Raw genomic sequence first — 14,194 nt, forward strand, 5'->3', positions numbered from 1 at the left:
CACTGAAATCTCTGCTGTTTCTTGAACACATCCATCATATTCTCTTGCATCTAGGCCTTCTCATGGGCTCTTCCATCTGCCTGGAACTTTCGGCTCCCAAAGAACTCATTTCTCATTCCCATGCTCCCTCAGTTAAATTCACTTGCTTAATGAGACCTTTCGTGTTGAAATTAGCAAATTTTCAAAAATGCTTGTGTTGCTTTCTTCCATAGCTGCTATTTTCTCAAATGCTATATACTTTACAAACTATTACTCTTATTTAACTGTCCGCTCTCATAGGCTGATACTTTTGTCTATTGTTTCCACTTCTCTATCTCCAAATCCTAGAGCAGTCTGAGGCTCAACATATGTTTATTGCAGGTAGGAGATAACACTGTTTGGAAAGGCTAAATGTCAGGTTTTTCCCCAAAAGCTTTCCAGCAAGGGAGTGGCATGGTCCAAGCGCCAAGCTAGGCAGAATGAAGACATGTTGGTGGGCAGAATCACTGAAAGTGGAGAAAGGTAGAGCCATGGAGAATAATTGTAATTATTAAAATTGCCCAGGCACAAAGCAATACAAAATAGCCCTAAAGCCTATCTGAATGTATAGTCTGTTGGCAAGGAAAGGAAATCAAAAAGGTAAAGGACATTGTGAACAAAATCAAGTAAGATTAGGCAACTCTGTGTTTGTGGTACAAAGTACAAAAAACTTTGGAGACAAAATAAATGATAGAAAAGAAGTCAGGAAGAGGAACAGTATTGATGTCAAAAAATGGATGGAAAGAATGAAGGGAACAAAAATAATAATATGCTGATTTTTGGTGAAAAAAGATCTAGTCTGAGCTATCTAGTATGCTGGCCTTAGTTGTGGGAGGGGAGACAAAAAGAAAAAGTGGGACTAAAAATCAAGACATTTAGGAGTTTCCTTGCTAATGCAGTGAGTATGCTATTTAGTCGTTACCCGACTTGCAAAAAATTGAATATTTATTTCCCTACAAATTTAAGTTAGCTTGTCAGCTTCCAGTTGTATTCAGAAAATCTCAGTTTTCTGTGACCTGCACTGGAGCAAATGGATCTCTCTGAGTCCTCTGTCCAGCCCATCTCCCAGACACTACCCACAATTACAGTTACTTTACCAATCTGTGCCCTGTTGAACACGGAGCTTTTCTCTGAAGCTTGTGGTCTTCCAAGAAAGATGCTGATGATTAGATCCTCTTAGTTGGCCTGGGGGATCTGTTACTATCCTGTCCTGAAACTGGGCAGGGAGAGCAGCGATGGTTACAAAACCTGTTGTTGCCCTTACCGAAGCTGGCCGCTTTCTTTCATAATCACCATTTCCCTGCAATCATCTCCCTATTAATTGCCTCACTGTGTTGTGGGAAAACTGCTACTTCTGTTCTCTTTCCAATGTGTTATTTTCAAATAAACTTAGTTTTTGTTCTTTCAGGCCTCTTGACATTTCAAGTTAGTCCTTTTAGAAAATTTAAAACACTTTGTCTCTTTCGGGAGTATGGTTTCTACAAGTGAAAGCCATGACTTGGAAATGATGTCTCTGCTATGAACTGTAAAATGTATTCAAATATTACTCACTTTTTGATTCCAGGCTAAAGTCTTCCTCCTCTTCAGGTAAGGACTGGTGACTCTGGGACCATAAGTGAAACACATGGGCTAGAAAACCTTGATGTCAGCCTGGACATTGTCTCATTCTATCAACATTCATCCATGTCCTCAATAGATGTTTGGCTATGGTTTCCAGTTTTCTAAGTTGGTCACTCCTTTTGTCACCTAAATTAAAATGCCTGAAACGTGTATTTGGATGTTCACAGATATATTACAGATGCATACATACATAAACATATACTACATATGTGTAGTGTGAGAGGACAAGCCTCTTTCTCAATATCCCTGCAGGTGCTTAACAGGTTTTTATTTACCTGCTCACTTCTGATCTGTTTTCCTTTTCCTACTTTATTCTTGATTCCACAGTTTATCTTACCCCTCTGTGGCCATTTATCTTCCTCTGCCCTATATTACTCATCTAAAGGTGAAATACTACCCTTCCTTTTCTATCCCCAGCAACGCCAATAGATGAATGACATGTTAACAGCTGTTTTAGTAAGTTTGGTTTTACCTCAACAATCATGAAGGGGAGGAGAATTTCAGCACTGTATGAAGCAGGAAACAATTTAAGATTAAATATTAGAGGCCAATGTCTTAAACACATATTAGCCATTTTCTACCATAAAGAATTTCTCACTTGCCTTGTCCTCCTAGACCTTGGTTTACTGCCTTTTCCCCCCAACCTTTACCCTAGTGACTTTTCTCTTCCTTCTTTCAAATTGCTCCAAATCTCAGAGTTCAAAAATTCTTACCTAACCTATACCCAAGTGGAAACTAAAATTCCTGTTTCCTCTCCCTCTTGTCTGCTTCCCCTATTTTTCCCCCTTTTCCTCTCCTTTTTCTTCTCTTCCTTCTTCTTTACATTTTTTTTTGCAAGTCTTAATTCCCCTTCCTTAAAACTTTTCAACTACGCTGTCTATGCCTAAGAATAGAGTTCTTCAATTTTATAAGTAAAAACCATTATGATGTTTTTCCTGAAAAAATGAGTAATCGTTTCCATGAGTAGAATTCTACCTTATTTTTAGATAAAAACTCCTCCAGTTTAGTCAACTTTTAAATTAACTATTTTACCTTCATCATAGATACATAGATAGATGATGGAAAGAAATACACACACACACACACACACACACACACACACACACACAGAGAGAGAGAGAGAGAGAGAGAGAGAGAGAGAGTTTTATTTTCTCTGTATCTGTGCCTAGCTTGGGAAAGGAGGACTCAAGACTCAAGGTATGGTTCCCTTGGGGTGTGATGTTGAAAGTGATTTCCTGAAGGATGAGAAGGAGTTTGAGGAGGGTACCTGAATACCTTGGAGTGGCTGAAGTCTTCAGATAATCAAATTCTTGTTAAGTGAAGAGCTAGGGTTAAAAATTGAATTCCTGTCATCTAAAACTGGCCAAAGATTCCTGAGTTTAGAAAATTACTATTATTTATTGGAATTGTAATGGCATGTAAAGATTTTTCTGAAAATCTCTTGAAACAACAAAGAATAATAAATATATATTGGCACTCAGAATTATGAAAATGTGTAGGCTCTGTTGTTATAAAAAGAATTTAGTAGAGAGGTTGCAGAACTAATTTGGCCTTGTCTGAACATAGCTGCGAAATGTCAGGGTTTCAGGAATATCGATTTTATACTGTGTGCTATGAAAAAGGGATAAGTCATCACACAGTGAGGAGTAACATCTATTCTGTTGAAATCTTATGCTTACTTACAATCAGTTCAACACATATTTTAAAGTACATTATGCAATACATTCAAAATAATGATTTTGAGACAAATTAAGCCATAACAACCTCAAATCAGTTTGCCCACACCGTTAATATGTTGATTAATGTCCTGTTAAGACTGAGACACTCATTTTTATCTCATTATTCAACCCAGTGTTTTCCCACAGCTATTGAATAAAAATGTAATTATTGCTCTAAATTATGTTATTATTAACTTTCACATGGTGTTTCTTGATAAACAGCAACACAAAATAAAGGACCATGGGATCAAGTAAGTCAGAATAAAAACCACCTAAGAACATGGATCCATTTGCTATTATGTGTTTCAACTATACTCAGTGCTGAAAAGAAGGATAGTATTTTTTTCTCACACAATTACAATCAAGGGAGCGTCATATTAAGGGTTTTCAATATTGATGTTACAAAGCCTGCATTTGTCAAATAAAATGCAGATGATAATCATTCCAAATTTGAATTTTGTTCTAAAAATCTGTGAATCTAGGACAGGTCTCTTCTCACATGTGCATATTTATGGATTCTTGACAGAGTGATCAACAAAAAGGTCACTCACCCCAATATTGCCATATTTTCTTCTAATATCTGAAGTTTTAAAAGGAGCATTTCTTGGTGACCTTTACCTAAAACAAACATGACTTCAGAAACTGAGCTCTGGGATCAGATTCACACCTGTGTACTTAAATGGAATACTTTCTCCTTATATCTTGTCAGCGACGTTATACAATGCAGAAACACAAAGCATTTTGGAATTCTTTAAAGATAATATATCAATCTGCTTGAGTTTTGTAACTAAGAGTTATGTTTTTGACACTATTGTTATGCAAAATGGCAGTTTCGTGCATTAATCCCCACAAGAACACTGAGTGTTACCCATTAATGTTATCACACTCAATAAAAGAGATTGTACCAGAGTCTGATGGTTGCAGGGTTTTTTGTTTTTTGTTTTTTGCTTGATTATTAAAATGGATAAAGTGTTACAGCATTTCCATTTATATAGAAATGACTGTATTTTAAGCAATTCTAATAATATGCCAAGAAGCTAACAATCTGGTAAATAAGCATCAATGCAGATTCCATAGCAGGTGAGGCTCAAGACCAGAAGGGTAGCAGAGTTTGACTATGAAAAAGTCTGTGAACTAGGAGACCAAAGCAGTGTCCAGAGATTCAGAAAAGCACTATTGGCAAGAGTGCCAAAGATGTATAATGAGGTCAGCAAAATGGGGATGGAATTATAATTATAGAAGGGGTACCTTACACAATCTCTTTTGATGCAAGGCTCAGAGAAGTTATGTGACTTGGACAAGATCATATAAAGAGGTAGTTGGAGAGCCTTTTCTAAGGAACCTATTCCTCAGCATCATGTATAGGAGGCCCACTACAGCAATCAGAACTTGGTGATAAAGGCAAAGATTCAGGATCAAGTAAATAACAAAAGACATAGCAAAAGAGATCAAAACAACTATATTCCTTGGTGCTTTGGGTTATAGTAGGGTAACTATAAGCCATGCCCCAGGCCTACTGTTCTGTCATTATTAAGAGTTCTTCTTTTGTTTTCAAATTTTTTCTGATCAAACAAGAAACTATATCATCACCGAGTTATCAGGAAAATAGCATGGAAACTAGAGAATTAGTTCTACCTCAGGCATGTATTAGCTGTATGATCTTGTCTAAGAAAAGTGAACTCTATGCTATAAAATGGTGATAGAGTTTGTATTTATTCATCATTTAGGTACTACTCTTTTAATCACATCATATGTTGCAAATCATTCATTTCTCATGACAGATTTGTACGGTAAGAATTGTTTCATTCCCTTTTGCAGAGAGGTTTAGTTGCCAAACTGGGATTCAAACTTAAGAAGACTGGCAGACTGGAGCTCACCTCTCAACTACTATACAGCACAACCTCCCTGGACAATACCATCTTTTCTACAATATGGTAAGGTTGATATAAGAGTAAGAAGACATCATATTTAGGAAAGAACTCTAAACTAAAAAGGGTCAAACTTGGGTTAATGATATTTTTTTTCTGGTATGAAATTTAATCCACAAAATTTTAGTGTGTAAGAAAAGTAACTTCAAATATTTCTATGACAAATTAATATCTGCTTTGAACTCCCATTTCCCCTGACTTGATATGCAAGTTTTTGGGAACTTACATAATGCCATAACCTTAGGAAGTTAAAGGTATATCTAGCCTTTGGTGTCCGCAACCCACACTGACATCCACTAAGGTGACTGTTACTCCATCTACTTCTCAGTAGTTTTAGGTCATCGTTTCTCAGGCCCAAAGACCCTTCTACTACCTCAGTGCTTCTAATGTATGGAGTGATTCTGTAGACCTCATGCCTATCTAGAGAAGGAAGCTATGGAACTGTCTCAGCCATCACATGGTCATTCTTACACTGGGGTCTTGCCACCTTTTCTAGATTTTCATAGAGGAGAAAATCATATTTCCATCTGCTTTGAGATCCCCAAGCACTTCTGGACTTTCTTTTATTCCCTCCCTCCACCCTAACAGGCCATGATCCCTGGGGATAAGAGTAGATAAGAAGCCTCCATTATCAGGAATCCTGAAATATCAAGGACTTCTTGATTCCCTCGAACTCTACTCCTCCCCATTCAATCTTTTCTAATCTTGAGTCAATGAGTGTTTCTTGTAAATCATCATATTTTTCCAAATGCACTGCCTTCGTCAAAGTCCTCTCATTTTTCTGAGAACATAAACTTTTAAAACACAAAATTGCTTCATTTCTAATCCTTTCCTGAGTCAATGAGCATGAAATTGTTTGGCCAGCAAGTCATTCAGAGATAAAAACCATAACAGTAAATACTTTTTAAAGAGTATCCAGCTATAATTGTTTGGAAAGGCTGTAGTTTCTTTTCTAAACTGCACGGTGTTAGAAATTTATCAAAGCATCAGCACCTCCAATAGTTGGGAAAAGTAGCTTCAGGGAAATATCAAAATACTTTTAAGTAAGATTTTGGCACATAAAAGTTAACTAGGTTGATTGTGTTTGGAGTCAATTATGTCAATTAGACAACTTCAAATTTCTGTACTGTTAAATGAGTTTTAATGAGGTTTTTGTCTTCCCCTGCTCCCCACCCCTACAAAAATTCCTAAAAACTGCCTTGTAAAGAGTGTGTTTCATCACTTGTAGAAGTTGAAAAATTTAGAGAATAGGTGAAAGAATGTGAATAAAGTGAAAACAATTCTTCCCTGATAAAACAAAAGCATAACTCAAAACTCAACACGTTATGTCTAATTAATAGTGAAGAACCTATACATACAAAAGATAATATAATAAAAACCTATCTACTTGTCAAATCCCTTAAATGTGATAGAATTTTATTATCTCATGACACTTTAGAGTCATATTTAAGGGATTTAAAAGTTTTGGTTGAAATTTGAATTTTTTTTTTTTTTTTTCCTGAGACGTAGTCTGGCTCTGTCGCCCAGGCTGGGGTGCAGTGGCCGGATCTCAGCTCACTGCAAGCTCCGCCTCCCGGGTTTACGCCATTCTCCTGCCTCAGCCTCCCAAGTAGCTGGGACTACAGGCGCCCGCCACCTCGCCTGGGTAGTTTTTTGTATTTTTTAGTGGAGGCAGGGTTTCTCCATGTTAGCCAGGATGGTCTCGATCTCCTGACCTCGTGATCCGCCCGTCTCGGCCTCCCAAAGTGCTGGGATTACAGGCTTGAGCCACCGCGCCCGGCCTGAAATTTGAATTTTAAGTCAATAAAAAAGACAGACTTTTATGTGAATAAAAAGGAGAAGATTGGTTGTTTTGTATGTAAGTATATTATTAAAAGTCAGTTTATATACTCAGTTGGTATTCAATGAGCCAAATTATAAATTTAAGTGAGCTAAATTATGTTTGTGGTTACTGGGCCCAAATATAATTTCATCACAATATGGATGATCACATTAGTAATTTACGTGGTTACTCACTCCTTTTTCTCTGAGTTAGCCCTAAATTGTCATGAATCCTTTTCCTTACATCTTAAAAGAAGTTGGAGAAAGTTACATAAATCTTTTAAAAAATTCAAAAACAAGCTGGGTGTGGTGGCTCATGCCTATAATCCCAGCACTTTGGGAGGTTGAGGCAGGCAGATCACTTGAGGCCAGGAGTTCCAGACCAGCCTGGCCAACATGGTGAAACACCATCTCTACTAAAATGATAAAATACAAAAATTAGCCAGGAGTGTGACACTCTTTTGTAGTCCAAGCTACTTAGGAGACTGAGGAAGGATAATTGCTTGAACCCAGGAGGCGGAGGTTGCAGAGGGCTGAGATCGCACCACTGCACTCTAGCCTGAGAGACAGAGTGAGACTTTGTCTCAAAATAACATAACATAACATAACATAACATAACATAACATAACATAACATAACATAGCATAGCATAGCATAGCATAGCATAGCATAGCATAGCATAGCATAGCATAAAAATAAAATAAAATAACAAATCTTGCATAACAATTTTCTAGTCCTATGATCACCTCTCATTCCTCAAAAGCATTGCTTATGTTTGCCACACATCTGTTCCTTACCTAAATATACAAAAAAAGCATGGCTCATGGTTGGGGGTGGAAAGTGAGGGATAAAATACAGTTTGAACATGAAACATAGGAGGCTTGGCTCTGGGAAATATCCCCTTTTATTTCCAGCAAAGGCCAAGTTCTTGGGTAAGATGGAAGGAATTTCAAAGGGGACCCTCATGCAGCAGCAGCACAGATGATATGTGCGTTTGGATCAGGTCACTTCACAAATAATTTTTTATTTCCCAGCTATGCTTCATCCTCAACCCAATAGCCTCAGTGATGGATGGCCTCTCAGATTCTAACACCAACTTCCCTCCTCTACTCTCCTTACCTGTGGCCACAGACTCCCTGATTCTTGACTTGAGACCCTAGTTGGTCCCCACCTTTTGACTTGGACCACCCACTTTAAAATCAGTGCCCTGCCTACATGCTCTTGCAGGGTCTCCTCCTTTTCAATTCTCTTTTCATTCTCTGTAACATGAAAGAAACTGCTGGGTGACTTTTGAAAATTACTTTTAAGGTAAATTAACCAGAACTGATATCAACACAGAAGCATAGTTAAGAGAAAGACAACACTTACCAAGGGACCTAGAATCATATACTGACCCTGTCATCAAGCCTGTTGTGTGGACCCTGATGTTTCAGGGTACACACACCCTCCTGTTTTAAAATGAGATGGCTGGGTTAGAGCATCATTTTATAAATGATGTTACATTTATTTCTCTTGTACTTTAATAGACACGCTGCCTTACTGGGAGGTACCACCAACTATCTTCCAAATTTGAGACTGAGTCCCACAGGTGATTTTAATGTTACAGGAGTAAAAAACATACACAATTAGAGTGGAGCAGATTTTCCTAAAGTCGTTTTATTTACGCATTCTCATGAGACTTCACAGCAGGGAAACTGAACCTTGCTTCTTTCTGTTAGAATACACTTTTGGATGATGAGACAGAATGTGTCAATGTTAATAATATATTTTGTACTTCATTTTTAGAGCTCACCAAGAATAAAGGCTTAGAAAACAACCTTGGTAAGAGCTTCTCAATGAGGCATTGATAACCTTGTTTTATTTTATCTCTGCACATCTGTGTTAATTATAACCCCAACATTCCCATCCAGATAGTATACATTATTTTAAAAATTACTTCCAAGATTTACACTTTAAAGAAGTAAATCAACTGATATTCTCCAGCTAAGGCAAAGTCGACTTTAGAGCCCCTTGGGTAATTTTCCTCCCTATAAAAAGCTGAAGTACAGATATTAGCCATGGCAAGGAAGAAAGTCCTTCTGAAACTATATTGTCCTATTATATGGGCCTTCTTCGAATAAAATTAATTCAACGATATGGTAGGAGAAAAAAGATGAAAAATAAGATTTTAAGAAGTAGAGTTTGTATATAAAAGTAATATTTTATGACTTTAATTTTAGATTATTTAAGAACCTCCCTATGCTCACATAATAGAAATGAACATAGAGCTTGTGTTCCTTTTTGATGTCTGCTATGTATGAAATTAGTCTAACTTTAATGTTATATATCCTTAAAATTAATATACAAGCTACTGAAACATGTGAACAGTGCTGGGATACAGTTGAATTATCTGAAATCCATTATTGAAAGAGTAGTTATGGCCCATTCTTTTTTATTCAGTGAGAGTTGTCAGATGATTAAATACCAATCTCACTTAGTACAGACAATTTGACTTAGTACTTGGGCTTTTCTTGCATGTACTAAGAAGGCTTATCTCCTGTTTGTGTTAGGACTGTGAATGGAAGTGGACAGGTCAACAATAAGCAATTCTTTTACTTTAAAATGGACTCCTCATTGTAAGCATCTTAATTAATTTAAGGGTAATTATCTTCACACTGATATTTGAATGCCAATCAAATCAAAAAAGTGAAATGATAACTTCAGGAAGAGTTAGTTTTTACTTTCATTATTCAATTAACCAAGACTTAGAAAGAAATTCCCAAAGACCTATTCAGTTAGGCTTATTAAAAACACAGTTCTAGAAGACTTCAACCTACTTTGACAAAATCAAATTCATTCTCAGATGAAGATTTTTTTATCCTTGAGGAAATCTAAAGAATAAATTGCAGACTTGAAAGCAATCCAACAGAAATAGTAATACTCCTTGAATGCATATTGTTTAAATTTTTAATGCCATATTACTTTATAATTACACATATTTTATTTAAAAGGATTTCCGTACATGGAAATCAAATTTCTTGCTTTGTCTCCAAGTCTACACTTTTAGATAACTGGGAGCAGTAGTTTCCAAACCTAACTCCACATCGGAATCCATGAAAGATTTCTTTTAAAATCTGGATTTTACAGGTCCATCCCACATGGGCAAATTCAAAAGTCTAATATCAATTATAAGTCAAGCATTTCTAGATCGCTGTCTAGAATTTTTCTAATGGGACTTTCTTATACTTGAATGCATTCAAGAACAGAATCTCTTTTTCACACCTAATAACGATTCTCTTTATATTTACCTTTTTCTATAAAAAGTACTACTGATACCTTGGTTTTATAAAATTTATGGTATTGGTACCCTATCTTTTTTCTCATATCTTTCTGACTGATCTTAAAATCCAAAACATTATAACTTATTAAATACTTTATCTTTCCACAGTCTTGATTACTCTGCAGTTATTTAAAACAAAACTGAATATCAAATCAACAAACCAAATATTATATAAGATTCATGGTAACAGTGAATCCCAAGATTCTGGGCAGACATTAGAAGAAACTTCAGGTCAACAGAGGAAGTCCCAGATGTGGAGATCTAGTCCAAGACAGCAAGGTCATCTTTTATATGTTAAATAGCTGCCTGGGCATATTAGACCAGGAACTAGGGCAAGAATCAATCTACTAGACAGTGGGCCACTGAAAACCCATAGTGGCAGTGGTGCTGGAGAAGCAGTTTCATTAAGTTGGAAAGTTTAATTGAAACGATGATTGGGCCAAGAAGCAAGACCATTTCTCAACCATGAAGGTGTTCTAACTATGCTTACCCAGGGACCTGCCATAGTGATTTCACACATACATGCACATGTGTGCACGCATGCACATGATCAGAGCTGGCACAAGGACAAAATTCTTCAGTTATAATTACCCATGGCCTCAATTCCATCTTTCTGTCCCTATGCTTAGCTAGATCAGTAAACTAGCAACGAGCATATAAATGTGTACGGTGAAAGGTTTCTGGCAGCCTGAAATTTCTAAAATTTAAGGAGGGAAGAGATCCAAGAGAAAGTCGTTTCCCTTGTTTCTAAATAAAAATCTTAACTTTTATGGATAAATAAGTACGGACAAGTCAGAAAACAAGCAAAGAAATATGGTTCTGAATCTGGTTCCCTGCATAGTAAGAAATAAAACTTTGTGCCCACTAGTTAGAAGGCCAAAACACTTATAAAAATGACTTCTTGAAGGATCATAAGATTTAAACCATGGCTCTTTTTAAATTTCCCTAAAAATAACAATAATTTTTTAAAACAAGAAATGCATAAAGTGATAGACGGAAATGAAAGGAAACAAGGCAAAAATATGTAAACAGAAGTAAAAAGAGAGTTAATGGGATGAGTAAGGAATAGTTTAAAACAAGCTACAACATATTTTAAAAATATAAGCAGTAATGAGCAGAATCAATAAAAGACATAATAGAAATAAGAGATGACTTGAAGAATTTGGAAGCCAACCAGTGAAGAATAAACACATACTTTTTTTCCATGTACTCTGCAGAAAACATTAAAACAAATAATAAAGAAATGTTATTCTAAGATATAAGAGAAGTAAATTTACTGAGCTAAAATACACACCAGATAACAGTGAACTAATTAATAACAGTGAACTAAGTCCAGATGGAGTTATTAAATATTGAGTACACAAAAAACACAATTTTATGTTACACATTAAGAAAATATCTAGGCAAATGTTCAAAAAAGAAGTTCCCTACCCAGTGGAAATTTTTAAGCTTTTATTTTATCTTTTAAAAATTTTAATTGTATTTATTTATTTTTTGACTTTTATTTTAGATTCAGAGGGTACATTTGCAGGTTTGTTACCTGCTGTGATTTGGAGTATGAATGATCCCATCACTCAGTCACTGACCATAGTACATAATATTTTCTCAACCCTTGTAGCCCTCCCTTCCTCTCTCTACCTTCTAGTAGTACCCCAGTACCTATTGTTGCCATCTTTATGTCCATGAGTACACAATATTAGCTCCCACTTATACATGAGAACATGCAGTGTTTTTTTTTTCTGTTCCTGTGTTAGTTTGCTTAGGATAAAAGGCTTCAACTGCATCCATATTGCTGTAAAGGACATGATTTCATTCTTTTTTATGGTTGTGTAGTAGTGTATGGTGTGTAGATACCACATATTCTTTATCCAATCCACTGGTAATGGGCACCTAGGTTGACTCCATGTATTTGCTATTGGGAATAGTCCTGCAATGAACATGAGAGTGCACGTGTCTTTCTGGTAGAATGATTTGTTTTCTTTTGAGTATATACCCAGTAATGGGATTGCTGGGTTAAATGGTAGTTCTAAGTTGTTTGAGAAATCTTCAAACTGCTTTCCAGAGTGTGTGAACTAATTTGCATTCCCACTAAAAATGTATAAGCATTCTTTTGTCTCTGTAGTCTCATCAACAACTGTTTTGGTTTTTTTTTTTTTTTTGACTTTTTAATAATAAACATTCAGACTGGTGTCAAATGGTCTCATTGTGGTTTTGATTCACATTTCTCTGATGATTAGTGATGATGAACAGCTTTTAATATGTTTGTTGGCCAATTGTATATCTTCGTTTGAAAAATGTCTATTCATGTATTTTGCCCATTTTGTAATAGGATTGTTTTTTGCTTGTTTAATTGTTTAAGTTCATTATAGATTCTGGATAGCAGACCTTAGTTGCATATATAGTTTCTCCCATTCTGCTTTTGTCTGTCTACTCTGGTGATAGTTTCTTTTGTTGTGCCAAAGCTCTTTAATTTAATTAGGTCTCACTTGTCAATTTCCATTTTTTTTTTTCAATTGATTTTGAGAACTTAATCATAAATTATTTTCCAAGACAGATGTCAAGAATAGTGTTTCCTAGGTTTTCCTCTTGGATTCTCATAGCATGAGGTCTTACAGTTAAATCTTGAGCCTACCTTGAGTTAAGTTTTGTATATGGTGAAAAGTAGGAGTCCAGTTTTTTTCTTCTATATATGGCTAGCCAGTTATGACAGGACCATTTGTTGAATAGGGAGTCTGGGAGTCCATTTCCCCATTTCTTATTTTTGTCAACTTTGTTGAAGAGTAAATGGCTGTAGGTGTGTGGCTTCATTTCTCAATTCTCTATTCCACTCCATTGGTCTATGTATCTGTTTTTGTACCACTATCATGCTATTTTGTTTACTCTAGCCTTACAGTATAGTTTGAAGTCAGATTATGTAGTGCCTCCAGATTTAATCTTTCTACTGAGGATTGTTTTGGTTATTTGGATTCTTTTTGGTTCTGTATAAATGTTAGCATAGTTTTTTCCAATTCTATGAAAAATGACATTGGTAGTTTAATAGAAATAACATTGAATCTGTAAATTGCTTTGGGCAGTATGGCTATTTTAATGATATCAATTCTTTTAATCCATAAACATGGAATGGTCTTCCATTTGTTTGTATCATCTATGATATTTTTTTTTTTTTTTTTTTTTTTTTTTTTGAGACGGAGTCTGGCTCTATCGTCCAGGCTGGAGTACAGTGGCCGGATCTCAGCTCACTGCAAGCTCCGCCTCCCGGGTTTACGCCATTCTCCTGCCTCAGCCTCCCGAGTAGCTGGGACTACAGGCGCCCGCCACCTCGCCCGGCTAGTTTTTGTATTTTTTAGTAGAGACGGGGTTTCACCGTGTTAGCCAGGATGGTCTCGATCTCCTGACCTCGTGATTCGCCCGTCTCGGCCTCCCAAAGTGCTGGGATTACAGGCTTGAGCCACCGCGCCCGGCCCATCTATGATTTTTTTTAAGCATTGTTTTGTATTTCTCTTTGTAGATACCTTTCACCTCCTTAGTTAGATATATTCCTAGTGTTTTCTTTTCGTTTTGGTGGCTATTGTAAACAAGATTGCATTATTGAGTTGGCTCTCAGCTTAAACATTATTGGTGTATACAAATGCTGATTTCTGTACATTGCTTTTGTGTCTTGAAACCTTGTTAAAATTGTTTATCAGTTCTAACAGTCTTTTGGTGGAGTCCTTAGGGTTTTCTAAGTATAGAATTATAAAATTAGTGAAGAGAATTAGTTTAACTACTTT

At 36.2% G+C, this 14,194-nt stretch overlaps 1 long non-coding RNA gene across 1 annotated transcript in view; it reads left to right on the plus strand.

Annotated features, from left to right (window-relative positions):
- Positions 1-14,194, plus strand: part of LOC105493218 (uncharacterized) — an 87,930-nt gene that overhangs the window by 52,577 nt on the left and 21,159 nt on the right. Inside the window, exon 2 of the long non-coding RNA XR_011609565.1 lies at positions 5,175-5,290. This is a non-coding gene — a long non-coding RNA (uncharacterized lncRNA). The remainder of the gene's footprint in view (positions 1-5,174; positions 5,291-14,194) is intronic.

This window comes from Macaca nemestrina, chromosome 11 (assembly GCF_043159975.1).
Source record: "Macaca nemestrina isolate mMacNem1 chromosome 11, mMacNem.hap1, whole genome shotgun sequence".
Taxonomy (NCBI): Eukaryota; Metazoa; Chordata; class Mammalia; order Primates; family Cercopithecidae; genus Macaca; species Macaca nemestrina.